The following is a 12,369-nucleotide window of genomic DNA, read 5'->3' as shown; positions in this document are numbered from 1 at the left end:
TTTCCCTTCGTTGAGGGTTCTATAACAAGGGGACATAGATTCAAGGTAAAAGGCGGGAGGTTTAGAGGGGATTTGAGAAAGAACTTTTTCACCCAGAGGGTGGTTGGAGTCTGGAACTCACTGCCTGAAAGGGTTGTGGAGGTAGGAACCCTCACAACATTCAAGAAGCATTTGGATGAGCACTTGAAATGCCATAGCATACAAGGCTACGGACCAAATGCTGGAATATGGGATTAGAGTAGACAGGGCTTGATGGCCGGCGCGGACACGATGGGCCGAAGGGCCTCTATCCGTGCTGTATAACTCTATGACTCTAATTTAACGCAGAGAAGTATGAAGTGATACATTTTGGTAGGAAGTACAAGGAGAGACAATATAAACTACAGGAACAGAGAGACCTGGGAGTATATGCACACAAATCTTTGAAGGTGGCAGGAGAAGTTGAGAAGGCAGTTAAAGAAGCATATAAATAGAGGCATAGAGTACAAAAGCAAGGAAAGCATGCTAAACCCTTACAAAACACTGGTTAGGCCTCAGTTGGAGTATGGTGTTAATTCTGGGCACCACATTTTAGGAAGGATGTCATGGCCTTATAGAGAGAGTGCAGAAGAGATTTACTAGAATGGTACCAGGGATATGTGGAGAGAATGGAGGAGCTCGAGTTTATGTTCTTACAGCAGAGAACATTAAGAGGAGATTTGATAGAGGTGTTCAAAATCATGAAGGGTTTTGACAGGGTAAATAAGGAGAAACTGTTTCCAGTGGCAGAAGGGTCGATAACCAGAGGACACAGATGGAAGGTGATTGGTAAAAGAACCAGAGGCGACATGAGGAAATATTTTTTTTTAAATGCAGGGAGTTATGATGATCTGGAATGCACTGTCTGAAAGGGTGGGGGGATACAGATTCAATATTAACTTTCAAAAGGAAATTGGATAAATACTTGAAGGATAAAAAATTACAGGACTAATTGGAAAGAGCAGGGGAGTGGGACTAATTGGATAGCTCTTTCAAAGAACTAGTACAGGCATGATGAATCAAATGGTCTCCTTCTGTGCTGTACCATACTATGATACTATTACAAAGATTTTATTCACTATCCACTGTCAAGTACATGCATAATCAGTGATTACAAGTTAATAGCCACACCATACATCTATTACAAATTAAATGCAGGCAAAGTAGAAATTATACCTTGAAGGCAAATTCATATAGTTTTAAATAATATCGGGCATTGGAAAAGGCTCCGAATTCGGGTGATGTTCTGATTTTACATTTTTAAAATGGAGCTTACAAAAGGCATGCTGGAAGATTTATTTTGCTTAAAATTTACTTTTACCTTGGAGCCCAGCAACCCACAGGTGTTAACGCAGTTAGATACAGGCACGAGTAATAATCTGTCCTCTGCCAGAAACAAGTGCTTAGTTCACCATTTTTAATATCTTCGTCGGCAGAATCTTCCACATTTTTTTGTTGTCCCTCAACAACGAAGCCGCGCGTTCCAGTCGTTGGAGGACTCCGTGAAAAGCTCCCCGCGGCCGGGGGGCGCGCGCCGCAACCGTTACTCACCGCGTTCCATCCACTCCTTCGCACGCGCATTCCATTCCATTCCATTCACCCGAGTTCAGAGCGTAATCATAAAAAATAACGGAATCCTGCATCCAAGTAACATTTAACGCACACTTGGCAGAGAATAAAAAGTTAAATCTTAATATATAAACACAGCTTTAATAGAACATACTGTACGGGCAAAGCTACTCCGCAGCATCACATCATAACCGTTGCCATCCTTCAACGCAGCAGCCAACTCCCCCGATAACACTTCTTCACCTTCGGGTCAACAACCGCCCTTCAATCGGTCATCGCCACCGGATTTTTTCCGTTGCTTGGCAACGGAGCTGTTCCGGCAGAGAAGTTCAAAAAGTGCGTATTTCTAACCCCGCGATGCAAACGAATGCAGATCACGTTCCTCCACTCTCAGCAGATGTTGATCAGCTCTTTGATAACATTTGGAGAAATGCATGGCATATCAGAATTAGATCTTTCGCTTGTGTCAGATAAATGTTTGTATTGGAATCTTGATGTATTGATGGAAAATTGGAACCAGAACTGTGAAAGAAAACAGGGGGACCGGGATAAACTAGCAGGATGGGCAGGTGAAAGAGAAATTAGAAAAAATAATTTTTTTGGAGATAAGATGTTCTTCCTTTCCCCATTCTTAAGAGGTCAGATTTTAAATGGTGTAGAGGAGCAGAAAGGCATTTGTATGCTGATGCACAGGGTATTATAGGAAGCAGCACAAGTAGATAAAGTCATAAAAAGGATAAACAGAATCATAAGAACATAAGAAATAGGAACAGGAGTAGGCCAATCGGCCCTTTGAGCCTGCTCCGCCATTTAATAAGATCATGGCTGATCTGATCCTAACCTCAAGTCTAAATTCATGTCCAATTTCCTGCCCGCTCCCCGTAACCCCTAATTCCCTTCACTTCTAGGAAACTGTCTATTTCTGCTTTGAATTTATTCAATGATGTAGCTTCCTGGGGCAGCAAATTCCACAGACCTACCACCCTCTGAGTGAAGAAGTTTCCCCTCATCTCAGTTTTGAAGGAGCAGCCCCTTATTCTAAGATTATGCCCCCTAGTTCTAGTTTCACCCAACCTTGGGAACATCCTTACCGCATCCACCCGATCAAGCCCCTTCACAATCTTATATGTTTCAATAAGATCGCCTCTCATTCTTCTGAACTCCAATGAGTAGAGTCCCAATCTACTCAACCTCTCCTCATATGTCCGCCCCCTCATCCCCGGGATTAACCGAGTGAACCTTCTTTGTACTGCCTCGAGAGCAAGTATGTCTTTTCTTAAGTATGGACACCAAAACTGTATGCAGTATTCTAGGCGCGGTCTCACCAATACCTTATATAACTGCAGCAATACCTCCCTGTTTTTATATTCTATCCCCCTAGCGATAAACGCCAACATTCCGTTGGCCTTCTTGATCACCTGCTGCACCTGCATACTAACTTTTTGATTTTCTTGCACTAGGACCCCCAGATCCCTTTGTACTGCAGTACTTTCCAGTCTCTTGCCATCAAGAAAATAACTTGCTCTCTGGTTTTTCCTGCCAAAGTGCATAACCTCACATTTTCCAATGTTGTATTTCATCTGCCAAATCTCCGCCCACTCAACCAGCCTGTCTATATCCCCCTGCAGGTTTTTTATGTCCTTCTCACTCTCTACTTTCCCTCCCATCTTTGTATCATCTGCAAACTTCGATATGTTGCACTCAGTCCCCTCCTCCAAATCGTTAATATAGATCGTAAAGAATTGGGGACCCAGCACCGACCCCTGCGGAACACCACTGGCCACTGGTTGCCAGTCCAAGAATGAACCATTTATCCCAACTCTCTGCTTCCTGTTAGATAACCAATCCTCCACCCATGCGAGAATATTACCCCCAATCCAGTGATTCTTTATCTTGAGCAATAATCTTTTATGTGGCACCTTGTCGAATGCCTTCTGGAAGTCTAAATACACTACGTCCACTGGATCCCCTTTATCCACCCTGTACATTATGTCCTCAAAGAACTCAAGCAAATTTGTCAAACATGACTTTCCCCTCGTAAAGCCATGCTGACTTTGTCCTATTAAATTATGTTTGTCCAAATGTTCTGCTACTGTCTCCTTAATAATAGACTCCAAAATTTTACCCACCACAGATGTTAGGCTAACTGGTCTATAATTTCCAGCCTTCTGCCTACTACCCTTTTTAAATAAGGGTGTTACATTAGCAGTTTTCCAATCTGCTGGGACCTTTGCCGAGTCCAGAGAATTTTGGAAAATTATTACCAAAGCATCCACAATCCCCACTGCCACTTCCCTCAAGACCCTCGGATGTAAGCCATCAGGTCCAGGGGATTTATCCACCTTGAGTCCCATTAATTTACTAAGTACCAATTCCTTAGTGATTTTAATCGCATTTAGCTCCTCCCCCCCCAGAGCCCCCTGTTTGTCCAGTGTTGGGATATTCTTATTGTCCTCTACCATAAAGACAAACAAAATATTTGTTCAGCATTTTTGCCATCTCCATGTTTCCCACCATTAATTTCCCGGTCTCATCCTCTAAAGGACCTACGTTTGCCTTAGCCACCCTTTTTTTATATAACGATAGAAACTCTTGCTATCTGTTTTTATATTTTTTGCCAATTTATTTCATAATCTATCTTCCCTTTCTTAATCAATCCTTTCGTTACTTTTTGCTGTCTTTTGAAGACTTCCCAATCTTCTATCCTCCCACTAAGTTTGGCTACCATATATGTCCTAGTTTTTAGTCGGATACTATCCTTAATTTCTTTACTTAGCCATGGATGGCTGTCATTTCTTTTACACCCTTTTTTCCTCAGTGGAATATATATTTTTTGAAAGTTGTAAAATAACTCCTTAAATGAACACTACTGCTCATGTACCGTCTTCCCCCTTAATCTATTTTCCCAGTCCACTTTAATCAATTCTGCCCTCATACCATCATAGTCTCCTTTATTCAAGCTCAGTACGCTTGTTTGAGAAGCAACCTTCTCACCCTCTCATTGGATATGGAATGTAACCATGTTATGGTCACTCATTCCAAGGGGATCCTTAACTAGGACATTATTAATTAATCCTGGCTCATTACACAGGACCAGGTCCAAGGTTGCTTGCCCCCTTGTAGGATCAGTTACATACTGCTCAAGAAATCCATCCCTAATACACTCAATAAACTCTTCCTCAAGGCTGCCCTGCCCAATTTGATTTGTCCAGTTAATATGATAGTTAAAATCCCCCATAATTATAGCTGTTCCCTTATTACATGCCCCGACTATTTCCTGATTAATACTTCTTCCAGCAGAGTTGCAACTATTAGGAGGCCTATATACTACGCCCACTAGTGTTTTTTTCCCCTTATTATTCCTTATCTCTACCCAAACTGTTTCATTATCCTGATCCTTTGTCCCAATATCATTTCTCTGTATTACAGTGATTCCTTCCTTTATTAACATAGCCATCCTACCTCCCTTTCCCTTCTGCCTGTCCTTCCTGATTGTTAAATACCCTGGCATATTTAATTCCCAGTCGTCACCCTGCAGCCATGTTTCTGGAATGGCCACAAGATCATACCCATACGTAGTTATTTGTGCTGCTAACTCATCCATTTTGTTACGAATGCTACGTGCATTCAGATAAAGAACTTTCAAATATGTTTTGTGACACTTAGTTCCTGCTTTTTCCTTCTTGTCCCGATGTTTGTCCTGGATCTCCTTCATCTTCTCTGCATACTTGCTGAAGGTGCTGCCGAACTTGGACCAGGCTTTATAGAGGATGGTGATGGAGTTCCTGTAAGAGGGCTTCACCTCACTCACTCGCATGAACACGCCGTAATTGTTGGAGCCCACGTCGAAGAAGAAGTGCTTTCTGTCCACGGTGATGGACGTGCCCTTGGGCAACTCAGACTGGCCACATGGCTCGTCGTCCACGCCGTAGTCGTCGATCAGCTTCGCCAGCGCGTCCCTGAACTCGATGAGCCCTTGGGCCGGCAGGGCGATGGTCTGGGCTTGCGCCCCCCCCAAGCCGGGGCCTCGATTTAAGGTCTGGTGGATGCGCAGGAAGCGACCTCGCTTGTTCTCCTTCAGGTCCATGTAGTACTTGCGGTTCTCCCGCGCCAGGAACTCGCTCTTCAGCACACGGCGGGGCTCGTCGGAGCTCAGGCCGGCATCCGAGTCCGAGAGGCCCAGCTGCGCCTAGTGCTCGATGAAATCATTGGTCTTTTAGCTCGAGTTTTAGAACACAAAAGGTAGGAGGTAATGTTGAACTTGTACAAGACCTTAATTAGGCTACAGTTAAGCTATTGTATGCAATTTTGTGCACCCTGATATAAGAAGGATATAAACGTAAGAATATAAAAAAAAGGAGCAAGAGTCGGCTGCGTGGCCCCTCGAGCCTGCTCCGCCATTCAATAAGATCATGGCTGATCTTCTACATCAACTCCACTTTCCCGCCCAATTCCCATATCCGTTGATATAAAGCAATGAGAAAGGTGTAATGTTGATTTGCTGGCATGTTACCAGGGATAAGAGGTTTATAGTTATGAGCAGAGACTCGAGAAGTTAGTGACTTTTTCACTAAAGCTTAGACAGTTGAAGGTTGTCAAAATGATGACGGGTTATGATAAGTTTAGTTGTGGTAGATTGTTTCTGTTGGTCAGGCAGATAGTAATGAGAGATCACACATTTAAAATAACAAAAAGAATTAAAGCAAAGGTTAGAATAAAATTCTTTACACAGAGAGTGGTTAGAATGTGGAGTACTTTGTTACAAACCATTGTTGATCCCAGACTCAAATTATTTTTCAACTGAAATGTTGAAGGGTATGAGAATCATCTAAGTGAATGCGATTGTACTAAGTGCCTCTTGTGGACAAAAATATTGGCACAGACTTCATAGATGGGCTTAATGGCCTGTTTCAGTGCTATAACATTCTATGATTCTGCCTTGCAATATTGGAATGACAAGTGAAAAGATGCCCCAAAGGAATTAGATGGCACAAAAAAAACAGAAATCTTCAGGTGCATCAGGTAAGAGAGAAAATTGAGGGCCAAATCGGAACTGCATTATAGGTCCTATTTTGTACAGGGCCAACGCTACAAGGACAACTACAAACACCACCCCACCCCCAGAAGGAAGGCACTACTAATAACAAATGACCTTACCAAACTAAAAGTTTTACTGGCACTCATTTTTAAATTACAATTTTGAAATTTGGATCAACGAAACAGTTGATATCCTGCAGTGCCCACCAGTCAAGCAGAAAACTGCTAGCAAACCAATGGAGGGAGCTTTGTAGTTAAAATCTAGCATTCTTTTATTTCTTTAATCTCCACATGCAAAATCAACTATGCCGAATCAGTACAGAAAACTAGGCTGGGGAACTCTAGATTTAATGGGCCCGATTTTACCAGGGGTGCGGGTTGGCAGCGGGTGGTCGGGCGGGCTCGAGGAAAACGCGCCGGCCAAATTGAGTGCGTTGCGCACGCGATCGCGGGATGATTGATGTGATTAGCCGGCAGTTACGGGTTCCGCGCTTCTCAGCTGCGTGCCGGCGGCCTGCGCATGCGCATTGACGTCTGAGCGATGGTTGCGCTCTATTTAAAGGGGCAGTCCACCAAAGCCCCTCCAGCCACAAACTACACTCCATCAAGGATGGAGGAGCACAGGGGTAAGGCTGCTCCCCGTTTCACGGACCACGCCCTCCAGGTGCTGCTGGACGGGGTCCGCATGAGGAGGGAGACGCTGTTCCCCACGGATGGAAGGAGGTGCCCTGCCAGCGCCACCAAGAGGGCATGGGAGGAGGTGGCCGCGGAGGTCACAAGCAGGGGAAACACCACCCGCACTTGGATTCAGTGCCGCAAGAGATTCAATGACCTCACCAGGTCCGGAAAAGTGAGTACACTAACGCATTCTGCATCACTCCGTCTTCCACATCACCTCAAACACCTCACAACCCCATCTCCACTGACAGTACTGCGCTCCCGCACCAATCCTCACAGCCACCCAACTATCATCCTCACAGTGCCTGCACGTACCCACCGTCCCTGTCCCCACTCGACCACTACCACACACCCCAATGCCCATACAATGGGATGGCCATGTGGCACACGCATCCTCCCATCCATCTGGCACACGTTCAACCCAATCACACCAATGCTTGAAGCGTCTCACATTGTAATCATCACTCAATAACGTTTTTGTGTTTTGCCCTCACAGGAGAAGAGGGCCAGGAACGCACGCGATAGGGCATGCACCGGAGGGGGCCCGCCACACGAGATGGCCCTGACAGACGCCGAGGTCGAGGCACTGGAGATCAGCCGCACGCTGCATTGCCTGTCGATGGCGGATGGCGAGTCTGGTTCTGGCGAAACGGCCGGTAAGGGAAAGCTGGCACTCATCACTCATGATCGTGAATGATCGTAGCATCACATGGCATATGCCGCACCGCCACATTTGGTCACATGCCTGATATTTCCCTCTGTTCTCTTCCAGGACCGTCTGCGATCGACGTCTCGGTTGAGGGCGATTCCTCAGAGGACATGCCCGTCTCTGAGGGTGCATCGTCACACATGAGCCTTGCATCCACCAGCGCAGATACACACACCTCGGTGGGTCCCCCCCCTCAGCTAGTTGGGATTGCACATGGTGAGTCACCGCGCACACATGAGCATGAGCAGACCCTGGTGGCAGGGTCAGCCGCGGAGGGTCCGCGTCGGTGGGAGCACTCTTCTCCAGGCTTTGCTCAGCCGGACCCAGATGCTGAACCCAGGGGGCCACCTGTCAAAAGGAGAGTCGTCGAGGGGCACCAGAACATTGCTGAGGTACTGGGAGAGGTGCCACGCGCACTCTCCACAATCGCACGGAGGATGGAGGAGTCCAACTCCTGCATGAGGGGAATGGTGGCACAGGTGCAGGAGGGTATCGCCGAGATAGTGTCGCAGGGACGTGAAGGCATCTCTGAGATAGTGTCGCGGGTAGGTGTGGGAACGTCTGCGGTGGAGGACAGGCTAGCCTCCCTCGAGCGTCACGCACAGCTCACCAATGAGTCCATCCAGGCCCTCACAACGGCTGTTCGGATTCAGGGTGAACAACATTCTGCCGCCATCAACAGGTTGACAGATACATTGGAGGTGGCCTTGCAAGGTCTCACCCACGTCATCCAAACTGCCGTCCAGCAGGGTGGAAGGGGTGATGTGGGCCTTGGCCATGAGAGGGAAGATGGTGAACGGGGAAATGGAAGTGTGGACGCTACTCAAGGCGCCCCCAAGTCTCACCCGTTGCCCCCCTCTCAACCAGTGCCCGCAATAGTCCATCCTCTCCAGGTGGCCGAGTCTGCCCCTGCACAGGTGCAGGAGGAGCAGTCTGTGGAGGTGCCCTCACGGGCACCGAAACCCAGGGGGCGTCGGCCCAAAGCATCTACCCGGTCAGGGCACGAACAGGAGCAACCTGCCACCACCTCTGCTGGAGCCACAGGGGTAGCACCACGTAGGGGGTCCCGAAAACGAACGCCTAAAGTTCCGTGAGCACACAGGGATTGCAACAGGGTGTTTGTCGTTTTTTTTTAATTTTCTACTCTTTGAATGTCACCACAAAATAAACTCACTTTTTCTCACCAATGCTGCCACCTCTTGTCCATAATTCTGCGGCTTGTGCAATATGTCCCTTCCCTGCGCCTCATCATGACGACGACCACCCCGTCCCACCCATTGAGCATAATCCAGTGGGTGCAGGTGTACAGGCACCACTCTTCTGTGGAGGGAGCCTGTATGGACCCTCGTCTGTGCACGTTATGACATGTGAACGCCTCACACAGTGTGATGTTAGGAGAACCGTTGGCATATGAGTGCCTCCCTGGCCTGACGAGCACGCAGGTGAGCCGGTGTTCGGCGCATGGGTCGTTCCTCCTCCTCTCCCTCTTCCTCCTCCTCCTCTTCCTCCTCCACCTCCTCCTCATTGTCGTCCTCAATGTGGGTGGCGGGTGTGCATGGGGCCTCCTCCAGCGGCACCCCTCTCTGTAGTGCCATGTTATGCAGGGCACAGCAGACAACTATAATTCGTCCCACTCTGAATGGCGTGTATTGGAGCGCTCCCCCGGAACGATCAAGGCACCTGAAGCGCATCTTGAGCAGCCCTATAGCCTGCTCAATTGTAGACCTGGTAGCAATGTGGCTGTCATTATACCGACGCTGTGGCTCGGTAATGGGGTTCCTCAGAGGTGTCATAAGCCACGTGTGCAGGGGATATCCCTTGTCGCCGAGGAGCCAGCCGTTGCCGGCGTTGGGTGCGTGGAAGAGGGGCGGGACGGTGGACTCCCTGAGGACGAAGGCATCGTGGCAGCTGCCAGGGTATCTGGCGCACACGTGTAGGAATCTCTGGCAGTGGTCACAAATGAGCTGGGCGTTCATGGAGTGATACCCTTTCCTGTTGATAAACAGCCCTGGCTCATGTGGAGGTGCCCGTATTGCTATGTGGGTGCAATCGATTACACCCTGCACCCGTGGGAAGCCAGCCACAGCATGGAATCCAACCGCCCTCTCCGTCTGGCTGCGCTCATCCATGGCGAAGTTGATGTAGGTCGAGGCCCTGCGGAACAACCCATCGGTGACCTGCCTTATGCACTTGTGTGCAGACGACTGACAGACCCCGGTGATGTCCCCCGTGGCACCCTGGAAGGATCCGGAGGCGAAGAAGTTGAGGGCAGTGGTGACTTTGACGGCGACGGGTAAGAAGATGCTGCTTGGTCCATCCGGGAGCAGCTCGTCATTGAGGAGGCTGCAGATGTCGGCGACTACCTGGCGAGTGACTCTGAGCCTCCGTATGCACTGCTGCTCAGAGAGGTCCATGAAGCTGAGCCTCGGTCTGTAGACCCTGTGCGGAGGGTAGTGCCTCCTGCGACGCATCTCTCTCTGCGGATGCCCTCCATCCTGCTGTGCAGGTGGATGTGCCGCAGCACCGTGTTGTGGGGATGCATGTCTCTGAGGCGGACGGCGTGGACTGCGAGGCTGCTGAGGCTGGTCATCCTGTTCGTCCTCCGAGGATGTCAACGCAGCACCCATCTGGCAGGTTTAGGTTTGCGGGGTTGTGCACGCTAGAAAAGTGTGTCCTCGCACAGGGGTTGGACTTCCACGCCGGTGAATCTTCTTGCTTGGAGGAGGGTGGTGGAGGGCAGGCGTTGCCCAATGTTACGGAGTGTCCTCCTGCGTTGGTGAAGGCTCTCCCCCCCCCCACCTGTGGAATGCACCTTGGCAGCTGCCACAGGCTGCTGGCTGCAACACGTCCGTTGAGAGTGTGAGTGTTTCCCCCAGTATGGGAAACAGTCTCATTTCACTGTAAAATCCGACACCTGTTAAATAAACAGCTCAATCAGGTCATTTAATGACCTGAAATACCAAGATAAATACACTCAAGTGGAACCCCGCTGGCTTTAATTGCCTGCGGGATTCCCACCAGCGGGGCCAACGCACGCACCCCCGCACGTCAGCGCGCAACCCGGAAGTGGGCGGGATCGAGGCGCGATCCGGTCCCGCTCCTCGAAACCGGGATTTTAGAGGCCCCCCCGCCGAGAACGCACCCGGAACCGGGTGCTAAAATCGGGCCCAATGAGTCCCAAAATGCTTAAATGTAAAAAAAATATAATTTGTTCCATTTTCCTTATTGACCCAAGAAGTGACCATTACATGAGTTGCATGAACTTAGACTTTTCTTGGTGGATCATGACTAGCTGAAGACTTATTTCACTGTGGAGGTTAATAAATAAAAGAAAATAAGAGATAGGCAAGATCTCAAACATCAAGGGATTAGTAGGAGTGATTTGACAGACCTAAGTAAATACATCTTGGAACCAACTGGGGAACAGGCTATTTTAGATCTTGTCTTGTGTAATGAGACAGGGTTAATTAGTAATCTCATAGTAAGGGATCCTCTGGGGATCAGTGACCATAATATGATGAATTTCACATTGAGTTCGAGAGTGACGTACTAGAGTCCGAAACTAGAGTCATAAACTTAAACAAAGCCAATTACACAGGTATGAGGGGTGAGTTGGCTAAGGTTGATTGGGAAATTAGATTCAAAGGTATGACGGCAGACTAGCAATGCCAAACATTTAAAGAAATATTTCATAATTCTCAACAAATACACATTCTGTTGAGAAATAACAACTCCATGGGATAAGTGATCCACCTGTGGCTAACAAAAGAAATTAAGGATAGTCTTAGATTAAAAGAAGAGGTTTATAGTGTTGCCAAGCCTGAAGACAGAGAGTTTTAGAAATCAGCAAAGGATGACCTAAAAATTGATAAAGAGGGAGAAAATAGAATGAGAGTAAACTAGCAAGAAGTATACAAACAGATTATAAAAGCATGTAAAAAGGAAGAGAGTAGCGAAAGTAAACAGGGTCACTCAGAGGCTGAGATAGGAGAAATTATAATGGGGAATAAGAAATGGCAGGGACATTGAACAAATATTTTGTATCTGTCTTCACAATGGAAGACACAAAAACATACCAGAAGTAGTGGGGAATTAAGGGTCTAATGAGAGTGAAGAACTTAAAGTAATTAATATTAGTAAAGAAAAAATACTGGAGAAACTAATGGGACTAAAAGCCGACAAATCCCCTGGACCTGATGGCCTACATCCTAGGGTTCTAAAAGAGGTGGCTGCAGAGATAGTGGATGCATTGGTTGTGATCTTCCAAAATTTCCTGGATTCTAGAATGGTCCCAGTGGATTGGAAGGTAGCAAATGTAACACCGCTATTCAAGAAAGGAAGGAAGGAGAGAAGACAGG

General features: G+C 47.6%; 1 pseudogene; it reads right to left on the bottom strand.

Moving 5' to 3' along the window:
• Positions 1 to 1,837: 1,837 nt before the first annotated feature.
• Positions 1,838 to 12,369, bottom strand: part of LOC137323212 (transcriptional activator protein Pur-alpha-like) — a 57,871-nt pseudogene continuing 47,339 nt past the window's right edge.

This window comes from Heptranchias perlo, chromosome 6 (genome assembly GCF_035084215.1).
Source record: "Heptranchias perlo isolate sHepPer1 chromosome 6, sHepPer1.hap1, whole genome shotgun sequence".
In the NCBI taxonomy this organism is placed as follows: domain Eukaryota; kingdom Metazoa; phylum Chordata; class Chondrichthyes; order Hexanchiformes; family Hexanchidae; genus Heptranchias; species Heptranchias perlo.
Note: the sequence above shows the minus strand (reverse complement) of the source record. Positions and strands in the feature narration are given on the sequence as shown.